The sequence below is a fragment of the Thermobia domestica genome, chromosome 18, assembly GCF_964235325.1.
Source record: "Thermobia domestica chromosome 18, izTheDome1.hap1.1, whole genome shotgun sequence".
Classification (NCBI taxonomy): domain Eukaryota; kingdom Metazoa; phylum Arthropoda; class Insecta; order Zygentoma; family Lepismatidae; genus Thermobia; species Thermobia domestica.
The window spans coordinates 101258361-101278248 of NC_137471.1; the positions used below are offsets into that span (position 1 = coordinate 101258361).

General features: G+C 34.8%; 1 protein-coding gene across 5 annotated transcripts in view; it reads left to right on the plus strand.

Annotated features, from left to right (window-relative positions):
• The window catches only part of LOC145675561 (frizzled-5-like), a 447461-nt gene that overhangs the window by 180303 nt on the left and 247270 nt on the right, over positions 1-19888 (plus strand). The window lies entirely within an intron of this gene.

A 19888-nucleotide genomic window follows, 5' to 3' on the forward strand; every position in this document is an offset into this window, starting at 1 on the left:
ACTCACCATCTCCCTTAGTCTTGGTGCATAATCATGGACGTTAAACTAAAAACAACATGCTTGAGCAAATTTGCAATTTTGCGAACCAGAAAGTAAGGGATGGAAAGAAGCAGATTCAAGAACTGAAGAAAAATACCGAAATACTGAAACCGGTACTGGTATTTTTTGAATACTGAAATATCGATATACCAAAAAACTGAAAATGTTGAAACATGCCGAAATACCAAAAATACCGAACCATTCTGAAATACTGCACTATACCAAAAACTGAAATATTGAACCATTCTGGAAACTGGAATACCAAAAATATCGAACCATACCGAAATACGGAAATACCGATCAATATCTGAATGATTTTTTAAATTATTTTTTCAGCATTTTCTCTCTTGTTGAAGCAGGAACCTAATCTGCCTTTTCTTTCTACTTTACATACAAGCATATTGTAAGCCTAGATTATCTTTCTTGTATTATCTATTACATTTCTTATATACACAAATGTATTTTATCAGAGTGAGATTCTCGTTTCTTTTTTTTTCTTTCTTTCTTTAGTTTTCTAAATGAAGTTAAGAATGAACGTGCAGTGAACATTATTCTTAATGAACATTCAGTGTTGCATAAGGACGAAAATCAAATTTAAACTCGAAACTAGCAGTTCCTATGCTACATTACTTGTTTATATTTCTTAAATAAAAATATGGAAAGCGATATTGTACAAAATTTTCCACCTAAAACACGTCTTTACTAAAATATATGTAACTACTAAAATATATGTAACATTGGCAATTTCAATTTACATTTATTTTGTCGTCATTGTAGCGTTTTAATTTGTTGGTCTTGTCTTCTTTCGGTTTGTCAGTATTTGATTATATCATTCGATTTTCTTTTTTTACTTTATCCGTAATTTACCGAATTTCTTGGTTGATTGGTTGTATTAGTGTGTACTATCACTTGTAACACCAAGGTTATATGAAACGTGGATCTACAACTTAATGTGGGATGCGATCCATGGATACCTACTGGGAAGGAACCCGAACCTTTCACGCGGAAGACGCGTATGCTAACCACATAGCATCTAGACAGTTCTTATACCGTAAGATGGGGTAAGCCCTGCGGGGGTCATGAACCCAAAATGGGGAAAATGTTTCTATTAAGATTTATGGAAAAACTATTTGAAATACTGCCTCGATGTTAGTCTCATAATGTTTTATAGTCTCTTGGCTATCATTGTCAGTATTTGCATAAAAAACAAATAATTTAATGGGTAACTGCTTCCGTTTTATCATTGGACCTGTGCGTGTTCAGTTTTGAAAGTCTGCAAATTTAATCTACATTGGCTATAGTTGGAGAGCGAAAAATCTCTTAATCGTACTAGTGCCTAATCAATCTTTCGTAAATATATAAATACAGCTGCCAAGTTCGCAATTTATTTTGGATGGGAATTTGCCCTGGGCCCATCTCACCCCTATGAATTTTGGCTATGTGGGAAGGGGGGTGACTTGATACCACGATAATTAGAACTGTCTCCCAGTACAAATAGGAATATAAACATGCAAATATGTATTTCATGTTCCAGTAAACCAAATTACAGCATATTTTTCTTATTATTTTAAGGTCATACTTGTGTTAACAGAACTGTAAAATAAAACAAAGATGCCAAGAACGTATAAAAGTAAGCCGGGTTGCCGCACTTACGCAGTCTATACACCAGAAAAATTAACTGAGGTGTTAAATAAAATTCAAAGAGATGAACTAACACAACGCATTGTTGAGCAACTATATGGAATACTCAGAAGTACACTGAGAAGAATAGAATGGAATGAGTAAGGTTTAATAGGGACGTCACCGTCTCGATCAACTCAACTGCATCAAACACGGACTACCGCTAAATATAAATAAGACAATAATAAATAGAAGAAAATGTCAAAAAAGGAAAGTGAATGTCATACCTGGAAGAAGTGTAAGCACGTCAGATTTTGTGAACAAACCTTCTACATCACAAACTTCTACGACCAACACCACAAATCAAGGCTAGTTCGCAGAAATATGATAGCACCACTAGTGAATCAGATTCTGAGTTCTCAATTTGCAGTGAATTCGAGGAGGAAGATTTTGACTAGGATTTGGTAGAAGAAATAAAAAAAAGAGAGAGAGAGAAAGTTGAAGGTGGCAAAAGAGAAGACAAGGAGGGAACTGCAGAGTCATAATAGTCTAGCAGAAATTCGCCAAATTTGGGCCATACCTTGCGTGGAGGTATGCCCAATGTTTTCTTGCTGTTTATGATAGTTCAAAGTCCATAGAATCGAAATTCGGAAGGTGCCGGCTCGGCATTGTTGGGCATTTTGATTTGCGCCACCTTTTTCAATATGGTGACCTGCGCATCATATTTGTTAAGAAAAATTCATACTTGCTATCGTAATTCACTTACTACTTAGGCAATTACAGTGATTTTTTGCATGTAAATTAAGATTGACTAAATAAAGTTTTATACTACATTATTATCATCCTGGTACAAGAAGTAAACAGTGTTTCCAACCTAAGATCTAGTAAAAAAATAGTTTTGTAAAGTTGAAGCATAATTCAAGGTACATACTAAATAGGATATTGTCAAAATTGTCTAGTACATTTGGTTTATTTCTGATACAAAAATCAAAACAGGTAGAGTATCACTCAGTCTAGTTAAGTTTTATGGCTGTTCTGTCCTTTCTAAGTAACGTTCACATACTAATTATTGCCTATAAACTGAACTCAATTTTGAGTATAAGTTAAGAGCTACTGTACCAATAAGAAAGCTCTATTCTTTTCGTAAAATAGGTTGATTTTTCGTCAGTTAAGTATTATTTAGTCTATAAAGTAGCCTTCGTCAGTTAGAGTGAGTAACAGTTAGCAACTGCTACTTCCTAATTTTATCTTAAATAGGAAAGAAGCTGAAGAAAAGTTAACCTAATTCATAAAAAAAAAAGACAATGCATTCTCATTGAAGATGAAGTCCTTAAGTTACATTCGATATTAATATCAATATAAAACATATTTGTAGAATTACTGCTAGAGCTATTAGTGTAGGATGTAGTGCTTTACATTATATCATAATGGAAAACAGTGCTTTCATTGTTACTTGTTTTCGAAGAAATACAGAAACTTCTGCATACATTAATACAACAATGTACTATTCATTGCATGTAGAGCATTGAAGTGACCCCTACCCATGGGGTGGCTTGGCCCGGCAACATTTATTTTTTTAAGAACAGAAGTTCTTTATAAAAAAGTAATTGGCAGTATGAACTAGAAAGGATAGGTTAAGACTCTAAAAACTGCATTAAAACATTTCATGTAAAAAAATATTTGCTGAGATACAATTATGTTTATCTCAAAAGTGGTGTCAAGTAACCCCAGTTTTCGGTACAGAGGTGTAATTGGAAGTATACCAGTTCTGTAGTTCTGATATTTCCACAGGGTATATGCTGTTTTGTGAACATCTATGATTGGCATAAAATACATGTATGACAATAAAGAAGGCGATCTTCAATAAACAAATAAATAAATAAAAATGTAAACCGCACATATTAATAAGTCCATTAAAATATGAAAAGTTGAGACACTGTTCTATAGTCTTAAAGCATTTTGTGCTATATTGTTATGGCACTCCTTTGATAAATCACTCCAATAATATAAATGGCTGTAGATACACGGAAGGAAACAATTCACAGCAAGAAGGAACAGAGAAAATCGCGGCCGATGTGCCAGAAGGAGTTATGAAAATGATGGTGAGGAGTTGGGTAGAAATACGTATATCACAGTTTAAAAAAACAAAGCTTTCGTACTGATATTCACTGATCGAAACAGCAAAAATTCGACAGAGACAGAGTTCACGTATTTTTTTTTTTTCATTTTTGCTATCTCTCTCTCTTTTGTAATCCCCTTCGTGGCTATATGGTTGGTATATGCGTATTTGAGGCAAGAGATTTGTGTTTGATTTCCGAGGGAAGCTCATGTAGCTCGGATTCCGTGTCATGTAGTCTCGATGCTGAAAGAGCATCTCTTTACATAATCTCTTTTGCCATTGTAAGAGTGAAAGAAATGGATTTTTGCACATGATCGATATACTTGAACAGCAGCTAAGAATAGAATAGAAAGGGAAAGTAAAATAGTGACTTTATCATTTGAGTTATGACTCGATTAAATAAGTAAGTAAAGAAATATAAACGAAACAGTATTATACGCCTTAGAGCAGAAAGTGTATTCTAATGACTAAGATCAAGCAGACCAACCTAATATTTTTATAGTTCAGCGCATAACTTTTGCAAAAGAACGAAGGTATTACAAGGGCGAGTATACGCTATATTTGTGAAAGCAATTGAGTGTATACCCAGTATCAAAAATTCGCATTAGATTTAGTCAGGATAATCGTGGGACATAAAACTGAAAAATTTCTTATGGTATTTCTGTGGTAACATACAATGTTATGATATTTCTAATTCACGATTTAGCCATATTTTTTGGTATTTAAAACATACCAAAATTAACATGTAAATCTTGACATCGAACAGTACTATCGGCATATATGATAATGAAAAGTTCCTTCCTTTTGAAAGCTAAACAAAAATAAAAAGACAAGAAAAAATGCGGCCTTTGTACTTGATCAAATTTTAAAAATAAATTTATTTTACTTACATAATTGCCTGTTCATATTAATAGGATTTTTCTATTAAAAAGGTTATCTTTCTTATTTTATGAGTAATGCAGAAAACAGTCATCTGTTCTTTTTTTACTTTACAGATAAACAAAAGTATATTATTTTTCTCGTATTTACTAACACGTCTTACCAAACTATGACCTTATTCTTTTCATATTACTAATGCTTGAGTTCTTTAAAGAAGGAGTTCTGTACACTTACCGACAAACCAGCGGTTACAAAAGATCAAATTTCAGCACACTTCTTTAAACATTGGTTTGAATTAGACGTGACGTTTGGTCAAGGTTGCCAAGCAATCAATCCCTAAACTGTCACAGATGTTTTCATGTTTTCTCTCCTATGAGTGAATGTCTACAATTCAGTGATGATTTCAGGACGTGGCCGGATAGAAATTCATTGAAAACTACAAAATCCACCCCCGCAGGATTTCTCCTATCGAACTCAACCTGGGTTACCAGTACTTTCGCAATACTACTTCCACTCTTAGGGAGGAATTTTCTGAACTGATCGCTGTTACAGTTAATCACTCAAACGATATATTAACACTCTGATTGCTAATCGCGTACATATATGGAGCAGCCAAACTTCTGAAGACTTCATATTACGTATAAATGCGTGTTTCTATTCAAAATGTATACGTATTTTTGGTTTTCCTTTATACTTGTAGGGAGTTCGCAATTTTTAATTATTTCCTGAATTTCATTAATCGCAACTTTGTTTCTAGATGATGTGCAAATGGTCCTTAATGTCATGAGCGCAGACTTTGAGGCTGCTCCGATGCTCGAGCACTCCGTAGAAGTTTTGTGGATGTGCTCAGCACCTACAAGAAAGAGAAGAAAATAAAAAAGAGAAAAAGAAGAGACAAGAAGAGAAGAAAATCAAAGGGAAAATTCTAATGTTGCACAGTAGAGCATTTCTTAATTCATAGTAGGACATGGTATTTCTATAGAGGAGAAGAGGATATAAAATTTGAAGAGACTTTATTACGGATGAATGCGCGTACAATTCAGGATTTTTGCTCTGAGAATCTTTCAGCAGACAAATTGAATGACAGTTTTTCCATGCCATTTTCAGATAATTTTTTCCACTTCTTATATCACAAGTGGTCGGCGTTCAGAACGGAGATACGAACTTAGATCGGAGGGTAAAATATTGGAACCTCCATGGTTGCGCCATCATACTTTCACTCAAGAGTATATCAGGAGAGTCAGTTCCCAGAATTTTCCGGGGAAGAACCTCCACTAAGCCTGAGTAGTGTTCATTACCACAAGATCCTCCCTGCTGATTTTCAAAACCTGGGGCGCTTGGTTACTATTCTCTTGATGTCTTTGTCTGAAAGCGGTGTGCATGTTATTTTACAGGGGGAAATGGAAAGAAAATATATGTCTGATGATGTAATGCGCCTCAATTTGGAAGAGAACTCCAGGGCCATTCCACGCGAAAGTGAGCCTGAACCCAAATTTTCGAAAACTGTCAAAACCAATGCATTTTTACATATATATGAAGTAAATAAAATGAAATTTACTTTTCTACAAAGAAAAACTTATTGATACTTAGAATTCACGTAAAATTTTAAATCTAAGTTGTGAGTTTGTAACATGTCAACTGCGAGGATTTTTTTATTCTTGTTATCGGTAACATTTTACGGTAATTTGTGCATGTTTGGCTAAAGTAACTTCGAGCTATTCAAGATGCTTCTCTTTGCTACAAGCTGCAGTTGAAAAAGTGTTTACAGGATAAAAATTGTTTATAATATCATTAAAGATATAAACGTCAACTTGAGTGTCCTGCCCGTGACAGAAAACTACCAAAAGTTATTGTACTGAACTACTAAATTTGAGAATGTGGTTCATACTTAGTAGAAGTAATAATTTGCATGTGTACTTCACATTTACCAAATTTTGGACTAATGCTAATAATATATTTCGATTTATTTCAATTTGAAAACATGTCCTGCCCGTGACAGTGGGCATGCCATTGGTGAGAAAGTTTGTGTAAATTGGTTATTCATCATAGAAAATGATTCCATGTATGCTAAAATAAAGTTTTCTAAGCATGAACATTGTTTACTTAAATAGAGGATTATCTATTACTGTCAGTATGATGTTTTAACGTAAAATTAGTGTCATATAAATATTATCATTAGCGTCACCTTTTTGTTCATTTCAAGGGAGAAGTGGATGGGATTGGAGAACGTACAAGAAGGCCAGTATAGAACTTTGTGAAACAAAAGAAAGTAATTGTAGAATGTGCTGTTGATTTCGTAGCAGCTTTAAGCTCTTCGTTTGAAAATATATCTGTTTTACTACTATCATCAGCAGAAATTAAGATAAAAAAAAGACGCTTTGAATAAAAGGCGGGAAAATGCTCTTATCAATTGAATGTCTCCAATCGAAACACTTTTTTTCCTGCAATTTGATAGCGAAAATTGAGTAGTTCGTCGAACTTTTAAATCAGAGCTTCATCCGTGTAAAATTTTTAAATTCCTAACAGACTTTTATTCAGATTCTGAAAATGATGATTCCGAAAGCCATGAAGCTATCCTGAGCGACGACATAGGTTTGCATATTAACAAGCTTGTGTTAGGCAAGCTGTTGAAGATATAACACAAGGAACATTTTTGTTGATGGAATTTTTCTCTAGTGGACAGAAAAAGAAAGCATATACGTGCAACTATCGCACATAGCCCAGTGGAAGAGGACGAAGAAGTCAAGGAAATTTGTATGAAGACCGTAAGCGATTACGGTAAAATTTTCAAGACTGTTGAAGATGTGTCTTACATTCATTTCAATCAAATAATACCTGTGATACCAGCAGTGCCGTGGTGTTGGGAAAAAGGGGCGATCGGGGCGTCGGCCCCGGGCGTCAAAGTATAGGGGCGCAAAATTCAGGAGAACAAAATAAAAGATATATAAAAATGGAAGGAAAAAGCATTAAATAGTGCTCAAAATCAAGGAAAAGCAGGGTTTATTTTTGAAAATTTTCTTACGCATGGCGCCAGCCATGTGACGCTTTGCGGCTGGTCTGTCGGCCTCACTCATATTTACGGGGGCGCCGTCGTATACTCTCGCCCCGGGCGCTGACTTTCCACGGCACGGGCACTGGATACCAGCACCTATTTTATATACTATTAGACAGTGTTTTGTACGAAGTTCCCTACAAGGTGGGTGTAAATGGGCAAATAAAACCATTTCCTAAAGTGTAGGTGGTTAGAAATAAGTGTACTATATAGTTTTATTTTGTTATAAAAGCGAGCCCCAAGTAAAGTAAATAGAGTTGTTTGTGTACAATGATATAACAGAACAGCAGAAATTGACTTATTTTCGATTTTATTTCAGTTTTCAAATCATTCTTATTGAGATTTTGTGTGTTGATTCACACGGTGTCCTGCCCGTGACAACCATGTGTCCCGCCCGTGACACAGTAAAGTTGAGTTTTTTTATTAATATAAATATTTGGCAAATTTCTCTTAAGTGAAGTTTGATAAAAAAATAATTTCATCATTTATACATTTCCGGTTAAATAAAAACATTTTGAGCTAAGAATTCACAGAGTTTTGTAACATTCACTTGGTGTGTCGAAAGTCAGTTCTCTTTTTTGTCCCCGCCCGTGACAGACGTTTAGGAATTAATATTTTCTACTCTAAACAGAAAAAAAATACTGAAAACATCAGCTACATATACTCCTAAGTCTGTGCTGCTCATGTATCATACAATTAGCAGAATTTATGTTGTATTTTTAGAAATATGCAACTTTAAAGCATCAAAAATGTAGTGTAAATGTCCTGCCCGTGACGATGGAATGGCCCTTCAGCAAAAGTGTCGGGATGTTTTTGATGTAGAGATATTTCACGTGTTTCTAATGGTTGATCAATTTTTGCGTATTGTACAACAGAACTACTAGAAACATATGTTGAATTCATGAAAAATATTTCTGAGCCATTGATTGTATATATGAAGGAGAGGATCCACGTGGAAAACTTAAAAGATCTGAAATTGCTGGGCTGTCCCCCAGGAAGAAACTTTTTACACGAAATTCCACCACAGAAGTCGCACTTTGTAAAGAACCCTGCTTCGTATTTTTTTTTTCCATTCAAAAAACGAGTTCTCATCATAAATTGATAGACTGTAGGTAAGTAATATATACTCGTATGTGCTTTTCTTATGTGTATTTATGTTTATACAACCTTTTATTTTTTGTTAATTTTGTGCAATACATAATGCTCTTTCCAATATTGCCTTATTCTTGAAATGTAAAATATGATACACCAAAATAAAGAGGAAACGTCACTTTCCGGTGATGTATGATACGTAATTTTTTGCATTTCTAAGTTTGGAGAGTATTATTATTATTATTATTATTATTTTTTTTTAAATATAGGAAGAAGGCCAGCATTATTTGAGAAGACCTGTGTCTCAAAGAACAGCACTCAAACTGTTAAAACTACAAAATAATGCGACACTATAAATAGCATGATATGTTTGTTACGAACAATATTAGAATAAGTTGAAGTACAATCTATTGGATAAAAATAGAATTTTTGGGTATCATAGTTTTGTGAACTTCATAATTAATAGTTTAGTTTCTGGACAGAAATAAGTTTTAGAAAAACAAAATTATTTGCAGATTTTTAAAAAGGAAATGATAATATTAGTATGATGAGTTTCGTTCGTATCGCATGATACAAAAGTGCGAAATTTCATATATGCAAGCTGCTTGATATTTATAGGGTGGTCCTTACTTTTATAGGGAAAAATAAATTTAGGAATTCCCTTGGACGAGCCTCCTAAAATTGTTCCATATGGGACTAAATTAAGCCAGGAGAAAAATTATATCCATTGAATAATTTTAAATGGTGCCTCGAGCGATTTGAAGTTTTGAATCCGATTACAATACATATGTAGCATATGGGGAAAATCTGGAAGAAACCCTTGTAATTTAGAAACGGCTTAAGAAAATGGGATATCTTCGATAATGGAACTAGAAAAAGAGACCAATCTAATCTTGTATAACGTTATCTTGGCGGCCATCTTGAAGTTCGCCATCTTGAATTCAGGTAAACATTTTCAGATAAGAAGAGGGTCATGTGACATATCGTTTTGAGGTAGCGTTTCACCAGAAGCACAAATCTTGGATTGTTTTCAAGTTACCTGTAATCGTGTAAGTTCTTACGTGTGAAAAACGATTTTATTGTAGTTATTTACAACAGATTTGTAAGACTGTTGGAAGTTTTATACATGAACTGAAACAAACTACTAGAGAAAGCTAAATCTTTGTTTCGCTATGAACTACAAATAAGTTTCCATCAAGATGTTTCATAGTCCATTATGAGAAAAGAGTAAAATTATAACTTGGAAGAAATTGAAATATCCCTTATTTGTGTAGTAGCTTGTGGTAAGTTTTCAATCTTATTTGCTACATAGTTCACTTTTGACACATCTAGGAAAAGATTGTCTGTGAGCCCTCACTACCTACAAAAGAAACGGCCCTCACTATCTGCTCCTCATTTTTCGTAAGAACGTTCTCTTTCTGCTGCAACGTTTGTTACGTGAATAAATTTAACTATTGTCTTTCCTTGAAGATAGTCATTATTATTTGACCATGAAATCGAATCACACTCAAGAAACCCTTTGGGTATTTTAAATCTCTCAAGGAAAATTTGTGTGTTTGTTGTAACGAAACCACTGGTTTCTCTTTTCACAAGAATTTTTATCGTATCACCTTTTGCGTCAAGCCTATTTGCTGTTTCACGGTTTCTCCTTACAGTTTTAATTCTTTCAATCATTTTTGTTTTTTCCGTAATGCTAACTTCAGAAAAAAAAACGCTACGTGTTCCTCCACCAAGTACCAGAGATGGCGAGAAAATTTAGAAAGAGCTACTTCAGATAATTCAGCATCTATTTGTCTATAACTGTACAAACCTTTCAAAAATTGCAGGTCTTGTAATGGTGAATTGGATGCTCGATCACATTTAAACCAAGCTTGCACATATAGTCGTATCAGAAAAATGCATATTCTCCGAAGATCCGTTTCTATTTGCTTGGTTAAACGAAAGTGTTGGCGAAAGAGAAATGTTCCTTAACAGTAGATTGCTTTTTCCATCCACTCTGCATGGTGAATTGCTCCAGGCAAACAAAAGAAAACGCCTCGAGGAGGTATGCCACTCAAGAATATGATGACCAGTCCTAAAAATTTCCTGTAATCTTCTCTGCGGTGACCTGCTTGTACAAGTTTGATAGCAAAATTCAACACTTCATTTCTTACATAGGAAATATTGTTCCTTACAACATCATCATCAATTCCTGGAATAAAGTTAGCGCAATCTATTCTAGACCACTCGTTCTGAAAACACTTCAATAGGAGAACGTCCGGTCCAGATGCAAACGAAACACAACAGTTATCAAATACACATTTTAAAACTAATTCATAAATGTGGTGTCTACAAGGAAGGTATAGAAGGTTATTTTGGAGCTACTGCTCTAGCAGAATGCAAGCACCGTTGACAAGATCCATATTGCAAGGAGTAGTGTCACAAGAAACTGCCTGCATTAACTTTACCAAGTTCCATTCTTCAAGTAAATGAACTATAGTAGAAGCAATATGTTCTCTTGATGATGACAAAATGGGAACACTAATTAGCCTCTCATGACCATGCTGTAATAATTATTCATGACCTTTCGACAGTTTCTCTGCTAGTCAAATTCGGTAGTAGTTTTCCGTCCCAATGTACAACTAATGCACTTGGTGCGCTCTGAAATTGTTTCTTGTAGTCCTGTGCAAATTTGCTACGGATTTTCTCTCGGCATTTGTGAACGGAAGACCTATTTATTACTAGTTCCTATACATCATGGCCTATTGCTTCTGCCATCTCTGTCAGATCTATCAGTAACCTTATATCCATCAAGAGCAGCAACCAGTCTTTGAGTAATAAAATTAGTTTTTCCCCTTTTACATCTTTTAGAGGTTCCGGGCACACACGCATCCACTTTTACATTTTCTCTAACATTCTCAGCTGGGTTTTCCTCTTCATTAGTTGAACTGCTTACCTCCATGTCTTTTGGTGTATAAGGTTCAAGCAAATCATTTTCAGAAGTGCATTTTCTTTTGCGTTTCTCTTTCTTTTGAAGCCGTGCATATCCTTTTGGTTCTTTTCGCGCCAAACTCATGTCTTTACCAAATATGTTACAAGGTCGTCCCTTCTGTCATTGAGACAAAAGAAACTATCTTTCTTGATTTCAATGATGCCTAGAGCATTAGCGTGTACTATGTCAAATAAATCAGGCAAGATATTTGATAAAGCTATTTATTTATTTATTTATTTGCTTTTGCACTTCACTCGACGTTTCATTGTTCTTCTGTAATGTTCACCATTTCTCATACAATACAATCAGCTTGTCAACACTGCGTTGGGTATCCTTTACCGGGATCCTTGCCTTTTGCAAAAATACCTCAGTTTCTTTAACAGCTAATCGTGCACTTTCCCTAACTGTCAGATTTACTGTTCTCTTGTTTGACGGTAATTTACTTTCCAGAATCTGTTAATTGGCACTACCAATTAAATAAATCTCCTTCCGACACATGGTTGTATCCGTAACTTGCATATTTCCATTAATACTCGCTAGAAAACTGAAATATTCAACTGTTAATCCTGACATTTGAATTAAAATAACTAAAAAAAAAAAAAAAAAAAGTTTCATTCCCATTCGAGGATAGGTGGGCCGTAGAAGGCAATACCTTCTCCGTGGCCAGTTTAACCCTTTCCTCTGTAGCTTACAAATACTCAAATAGATATAAAATATTTTGATGAGCTTCAATTTAATATTAAAAATCGAATGTCAGGCACCAAAAATATTGCAAGCAAACAAAACTTTTTGCTTACAAAATTATAATTATTTTTTTTATATTTATGCATTTACAATTTAAACAACTAAAAAAGAACTTACAAAGTATAAACACAGCATTTGCTACTGCCATATATTGACCAACTAAAAAACCAAATTAACTAGGAAGTAATTACATTCTATTGAATATGACAGAAATAAATATGCTAGTCCAATAATTAAATGCATTAATACAATTATCATCATTACGGTATTTACTAAGGTTAATATATGATTGAATAATAGTGCTAGAAGCACAAATCTGGCATTATTTAAAAGATACTTTTAGTCGTGTAAGAATTATCTGTGAAAAAGAGAAATCTTTTCATAGGTAATAATTCTTACACGACTAGAGCTATCTTTAAAATAGTGCCAGATTTGTGCTTCTGGTGAAATGCTACCTCAAAACGATATGTCACATGACCCTTTTCCCATTTAAAAATTTTGACCTCAATCCAAGATGGCCGCCATGCCAATACTATAAAACATTAGGTGTGTCTCTTCCTCTAATCCTACTAACCAGGGCATCTTCGTACTTTAAGGCGTTTCTATATTACAAGAGTTTCTTCCAGATTTTTTCCCACATACTATGTATTGTAATCGGATTGAAAACTTTATGTCGCTTGAGGCACCATTTAATATTATTCAATGGAGTTAATTTAGTCCCTTATGAAACCGTTTTAAGGGGTTCGTCCAAACAAATTCGGAAAGCAAAAATTAAGGACCACCCTTATATATATATATATACAGTTCGGGAATTTGAAATCCAGATTGCAGTTGCAAAAAATATAAAAGTGTTCTAAGAAAGCTATTTACATAGGACCCTCACGCATAAATACATAGTTGCACAGCGCATAGAAGAATTACTAAAGTTCGTTTTTAATAAGGCTTAAAAACCCTTCTTATAACCTGTTTGATTGTGGATACACTCGGAGAAATATATATTTTCCATCTCAAAATACGTTTGGCAATATTGCAACATTACAAGAGTAAGAGCTTCGAAAGAGAGTAACAGCTGTGACTTTATGTATTTGCCTTCCATCTAGGCTATATACGAGTTGTATGTGGCTTTTGTTTACCTTCTTCTCTGACCTTTCCTTGTATTTGCAAAAATATTTTTTTATATATTTTACATTGAATTTATCATATTGCGATATCGAGTAGTTATAAAGTATATTAACACGAGAAAATATATTTAGTTAAATAATGATAAGAAGAATAGGCACAGTGGTATAGAGCTTTACCTCTAGTGCGTGCGGTCCCTGGTTTGATCGCCGGCCAAGTAAGTTTTTGGTGGACAACATCGTGTCCGTAGGTTTTCTCGAGGTACTCTCGTTTCCTCTCACATTCTCATTTCACCAATTAGTCCATCCATATTTACTTACCTAAATCATATATCTCCCTTAGAATAAAGAGCACAATCATGGAACGTTAAGCTCAAAGATTTTATTTGTTTTTCTCTTAGTGGCATACACACAAACCTACATACATATTACATGTGCAAAAAAATTGAGTTTATACCTACAATATATTAGGAGGGAAAAATATTAAAAATAGGGAGATGTATGAGATGGCCAGAAAGTAACTCTCTATTTTTACTATTTTTCCCCTCCTAATATATTGTAGATAGAAAATCAATTTTTTTGCTCACATACAGTTTATTTTATACTATTTAATCCAGCAGCTAGGAAAGTCCTGTTGGGAGTTTGAGAGCCAGAAGGTTTGTTTGTTATACCAAGTTCTACTATCTTTAGTGTTTTTAAAAAAATTGGTCACATGTTCTGAATCATGGTCATTATTGCGCAATGGCCGCCATCTTGAATATTCCTTTAGTATTCACTACATTTTTCTTAAATACATCTAGCTCAAGCTGTAATTGTCGCAAAGTTATCAGTTATACCTCGTTCGATTTGCAATAGTATAGGCTTTTAGGTGACGTTATTCACTTGTCAGTAATACACACAAGAGGGAAGTAAAGAAGGGAAATTTTGAAAATTTCCCTCAAAATTTTCCCTTTTACCGATTTTTTGCTATTGTTATATGGCAACGCTGAGTTCTAGACGAGAAAGAAAAATTACATACATTTTCTGTAATGTGATAAATATATGCTGAAAGTTTTGTCTTGATTGGTTCACTAGCAGAGGAGTAATAAAATATTTTGTTAGAGCGACCAAAATCATAAAATACAATCTTTGGATTTAATGAAAATACTTTTGTCACATAGAAAGACCTCCAGCTCAGACTGTAATTGCCGCAGAGATACAAATAATATCAAGATCTACTTTTAACGATATAGGCCTTTAGGTGGCTTGCCAGAAGTGCGTATGGGAAGGATCAAAAAATACGCTTAAAAGTGGAAAATACGCTTAAAAGTTTCTATTTTTCTCTGTAGCACAGTAAATACAAGAGGAAATTTCTTGGTGCGTAGGTTGGCAGCACTGCTGGACTCTTGACTATGATCAAAAGTCGAGGTTAACGTCGAAGCCATCAATAGAGTGAAGATTAATGATTTAAAGGTAAGTGATTCAAGATTTTCTTCCTAAGCTGCAGTTATGATGATGTACTATGCTGCAGTTATGATGATGTAGTACGTCAAGATTAAATACTAGCAGACAGGACTATTATTAGGGCTAAAGGACACCGTGTTCCCATACCTCCATCAATAAAACCCAACATTCCTGTTCGAGGTGCTATGGACAATTTCGACAGAGAAGAAGCTACATTTTTAGGAATACATGGAACACACGACACAGTAGTTGTCTTGTTTCAAGACCTTCATCTGAGTGATAAACGTAACGTCTCGTTAGAAGAACCTGATAGTCCAGAGAGATACCTGGGAACGTTTGGCATTGATGTCACTTCATGAACTCTCAATAAAGATATAGATGCCCAAAAACTATTGTACTACACAAAGCCAAAAACAAGGTGCAGTATCCTCAGTACTTTCGTTCCTAGCAATGACCTAATTACAGCAAATTAAATAAAACAGCCAGGCAGAAATTTAGATCTCATATGGTTTCTTTCAAGATTTTTTAAAAAATCCAACCTACTTCAATTAGATTTCCCTCAGGAAGTTGAGATTCCCTCTAGAAACGCTTTTATGAGTGCACTATCTGAACATCCATCTCACAGGACCATTACGGGATATACTCCAATACTACCCTATCCTGCAATTCAGTATGACTCTATTTATACAACAATGCGTAATTTCCAAGATATCTTGCACCAGTTAAATGTCGAAGAGAGTTCACTGTGGTGTGACGAAGGTGTATATCATATAGCTAAAGAAATTCAGCTTCTTCAACCCGAAAAGTTTTCCAACATATTTCTTGGCCTTGGAGGATTTCATGTTCAGAAAGTCGTGCTTGCATGTATTGGTCTATACCTCAAGAGCAGTGGAGCTTTGGAAATTCTTGTTAAGACTGAAACCATGGGTCCACACACTGCTGAAAGCGCTTTAAAAGGAAACCACTATAGCAGGGGAGTTAGAGCAATAGGAATGCTTTGTGAAGTAATGGAAACACTGGAGTGGAAGGCGTTCATGGAACAGATTAACATAACTAAATACTCCGAATTGTTCTCAATAGTAAAACGCATACAGTTATCAGTGTATGAAGAACAAAGTTTATCTAAAGAAACTAAATGTGCTATAGAAAACCTGAGTGCCATCAGAATGGACTTTGAGAAATTTAGAGAAAGTGGAGCACAAAAAAGTGAAATGTTTGCTTATTGGGATCAGTTTGTCTCCACACTTACTCCTCTTCTCCGAGACTTTCGAGCGGACAGAGAAAATAACTGGGACTTGCATGTGTGCAGCCTAAGAGAGTGTTTGCCACTTTTCTTCTCATTTGACAGAACAAATTGTGCACGGTGGTGTACTCTATATTACCACGATTGCTTAAAACTAGAACAAGAACATCCTCTGATCTATAATGAGTTTAAGAACGGTCATTTCACAGTTCAACATAGTAACAATAGATTTAGCAGCGTTGCATTGGATCAAACACTAGAGCAACACTACAATAAGCCAGCCAAGGGATCTGGAGGCATAATCGGAGTAACCAGACGAAAAGAAGCCGTGACAAAACACGATCTTATCAAACATGAGAAAGAAAATATAACATACTTTTTGAGACGGTTTTGTGGCCTTAATGAAGACGATGAATATGCTCTTCATCATGAGTTTTCGAAGTCTTTAACAATTCAAGAGCAGCAAAATATTTCAGAGATGATAACTGTTGTGCTTGAGAGAGGAAATCCCTTTTCGAAAGTTGATAGTTGTGGAATTTCTAACATTATAAGTGGAACAAAAATTGATCAAGTAATAGCTGAGTACTTACTCTCTGTACAAGGAAAAGGAAAACTAGCTACAAAAACTTCGTTCAAGAAAGGCTTATTGACAAATCCAAAGGTATTTTAGATCCCATACATAAACAATTTCCAAAGACAAAGAAACACATATATGCAACCAAGACGGCACTCCAAGAAGCAAATAAAGCTATTCGGTTCATAGAAATAGCATGTTCAAGAAATTTCGATATTGAGACAGTACTAAAATACGAGCTTACATCTACATCGTATTATCTAACAGATGATGGGTTCTTAAAGAAAGCAGATAAAGCACAACTCAGCAAAGAACTTGAAAAACACTTTTTAAATAAGAATGATGTAGTTAGTCATCTGCCAACGCAGGAAACGAGAGCAGCAATGGTGATTGACTTTATGGTATACGCGCGAAAAGTCTATGTCAAACGACTTATGTGTAAGACGTTTGGAGACTACTTTGACTATTTGGAAAATATTTTTAAAACTTTCCCAAGGTTATTTGCGCACTGGCATAGTGTTTGACTTGTATCAAGATAAAAGTATCAAAAACTGGGAGCGACTGAGGCGACAAAAAAATGTTGATCCTATTGATGTGATTCCTAGTAACCCAAATGCACCCCTTCCTGTCAACATGTATACTTTTGGGGCTTCAAGCCAGAACAAAGCACGTTTGCAAAAACTCTTCATTGAGTGGATTGTCGATCAAGGAAATTCTATAAAATCTTTGTATTTGGGAGGAGGTCACGAACATAACCCAAAGCTATGTCTGAAATTAACCGAAGAATCTGTTAGTTTGGTACCAGATCTTTACTGTGAATGTGAGGAAGCTGATAATAGAATCATGAAACACATCCAACACATGGTCGAAACTGATTCCATTGAAAGAGTTATGATTGCCTCAGTAGATACAGATGTTATGATTTCCGCACTATATCATTTCAAAAAGAGTTATAAAAAATGTGGCCTGAAAGAACTGTGGGTTGTCAAAGACACACGACCCACGACCATCTATGAGGTACATACCACTTCACAAAATGACGGAGAATATGGACGACACACTTTTATATGTTCTTCCTGCTGTTCCCAGTGTAACTGGTTGCGATACCACAGGTAAGGTTGGGACAAAACTTATGGCACTTAAAACAGCAATGACATCAGGAACCCTGTTGAAAAATTTTGGGGTTGCTCCCTTGGATGAAGGAATGATACAAAATGCCGAGCTTTTTATCACAAAAGTACTTGGTTCATCAAAAACAAACTGTGATACGGTACTATTTGAACAATACCACAAAGCAAAAGCTATCAACTTTTCTCAACTATGTCCACCATCATCAACGATAGTCTTTCATATAAAGCGTGCATATCTTCAGTGCTACATATGGATGACTGTGCAGGATGAAGCCCAACCACTGAATCCACAAGAGTATGGTTACATAGAACAAGCAGGATATTATAAGCCAATAATAACGATTGGATATTTCAGACCTCCTGAATTTCTCTCTCCTTGTATGTGCAAGACATGTGCAAAAGTTAATGTTTGTCCTTCCAGAGTGAAACAAATACCGTGTTGTCCATTCTGTAAATGTAAAGTGAAGAATATGTGTGTAAATGTGGGATGAAAGTGTCAGTTTATCAGATATTTGTGGACTGTTATGTAAGAAGAAGAATAAATTGTTGTTTGAAAATATCACTTGATATCAAATTTGGAACACATTTCTTAATTACGAAACATGAAATGTTACGATTTTTTTTAAAAAAAATCTATGTCTTCACTTGTGAATTAAATATTGGGTATTAAGTTTAGTGAATTTCTAGTAGTTCCACTTCTATCTTTTAGTGTTTCCACATCATTAAAGGAAAATATTTCGTATGAATTTTATTTCTATTTCCCTTATACTTCCTTGTCATAAGTTATACTCTAATCAAACATTTATTACTCTAATCAAACAAATTATAGAACGAAATATTATTTGTACCTCTGCGGCAATTACAGTCTGAGCTGGAGGTCTTTCTATGTGACAAAAGTATTTTCATTAAATCCAAAGATTGTATTTTATGATTTTGGTTGCTCTAACAAAATATTTTATTACTCCTCTGCTAGTGAACCAATCAAGACAAAACTTTCAGCATATATTTATCACATTACAGAAAATGTATGTAATTTTTCTTTCTCGTCTAGAACTCAGCGTTGCCATATAACAATAGCAAAAAATCGGTAAAAGGGAAAATTTTGAGAGAAATTTTCAAAATTTCCCTTCTTTACTTCCCTCTTGTGTGTATTACTGACAAGTGAATAACGCCACCTAAAAGCCTATACTATTGCAAATCGAACGAGGTATAACTGATAACTTTGCGACAATTACAGCTTGAGCTAGATGTATTTAAGAAAAAATGTAGTGAATACGAAAGGAATATTCAAGATGGCGGCCATTGCGCAATAATGACCATGATTCAGAACATGTGACCAATTTTTTTTAAACACTAAAGATAGTAGAACTTGGTAAAACAAACAAACCTTCTGGCTCTCAAACTCCCAACAGGACTCTCCTAGCTGCTAGACTATATTATCTTTCCAAAAGTTAATGAGCACAAAACTCAATGTGTGCTCCAGTATTTTCTAGACACTGTCTCAAACAAATAGGTACGTTTGATATGACCTTCCTCAAGATCTCGACAGGAACACGGAACACCACTTATGAACTCACGGATCTTATTCTCAAGTTTGCCGAGAGTTTGCGGTTTGCTGCGATACACTTTTTTTATTTTTTTTTAGCCCACACTCATAAAAAGAAATCTCACGGGGTGAGATTTGGACTTCACACTGGCCATTCTGTGGGACCCTGTCGACCAATCCAGTGTCCTGCGAAGTATTCATCAAGCGATTATCTTACAGGCAAGGCGTAATGAGGGGGAACTCCATTTAACATAAATAACAGTTCATGTGACTCGTCTCATTCAGAAATTATAGACCTTACAATTTTTAAAAAACATT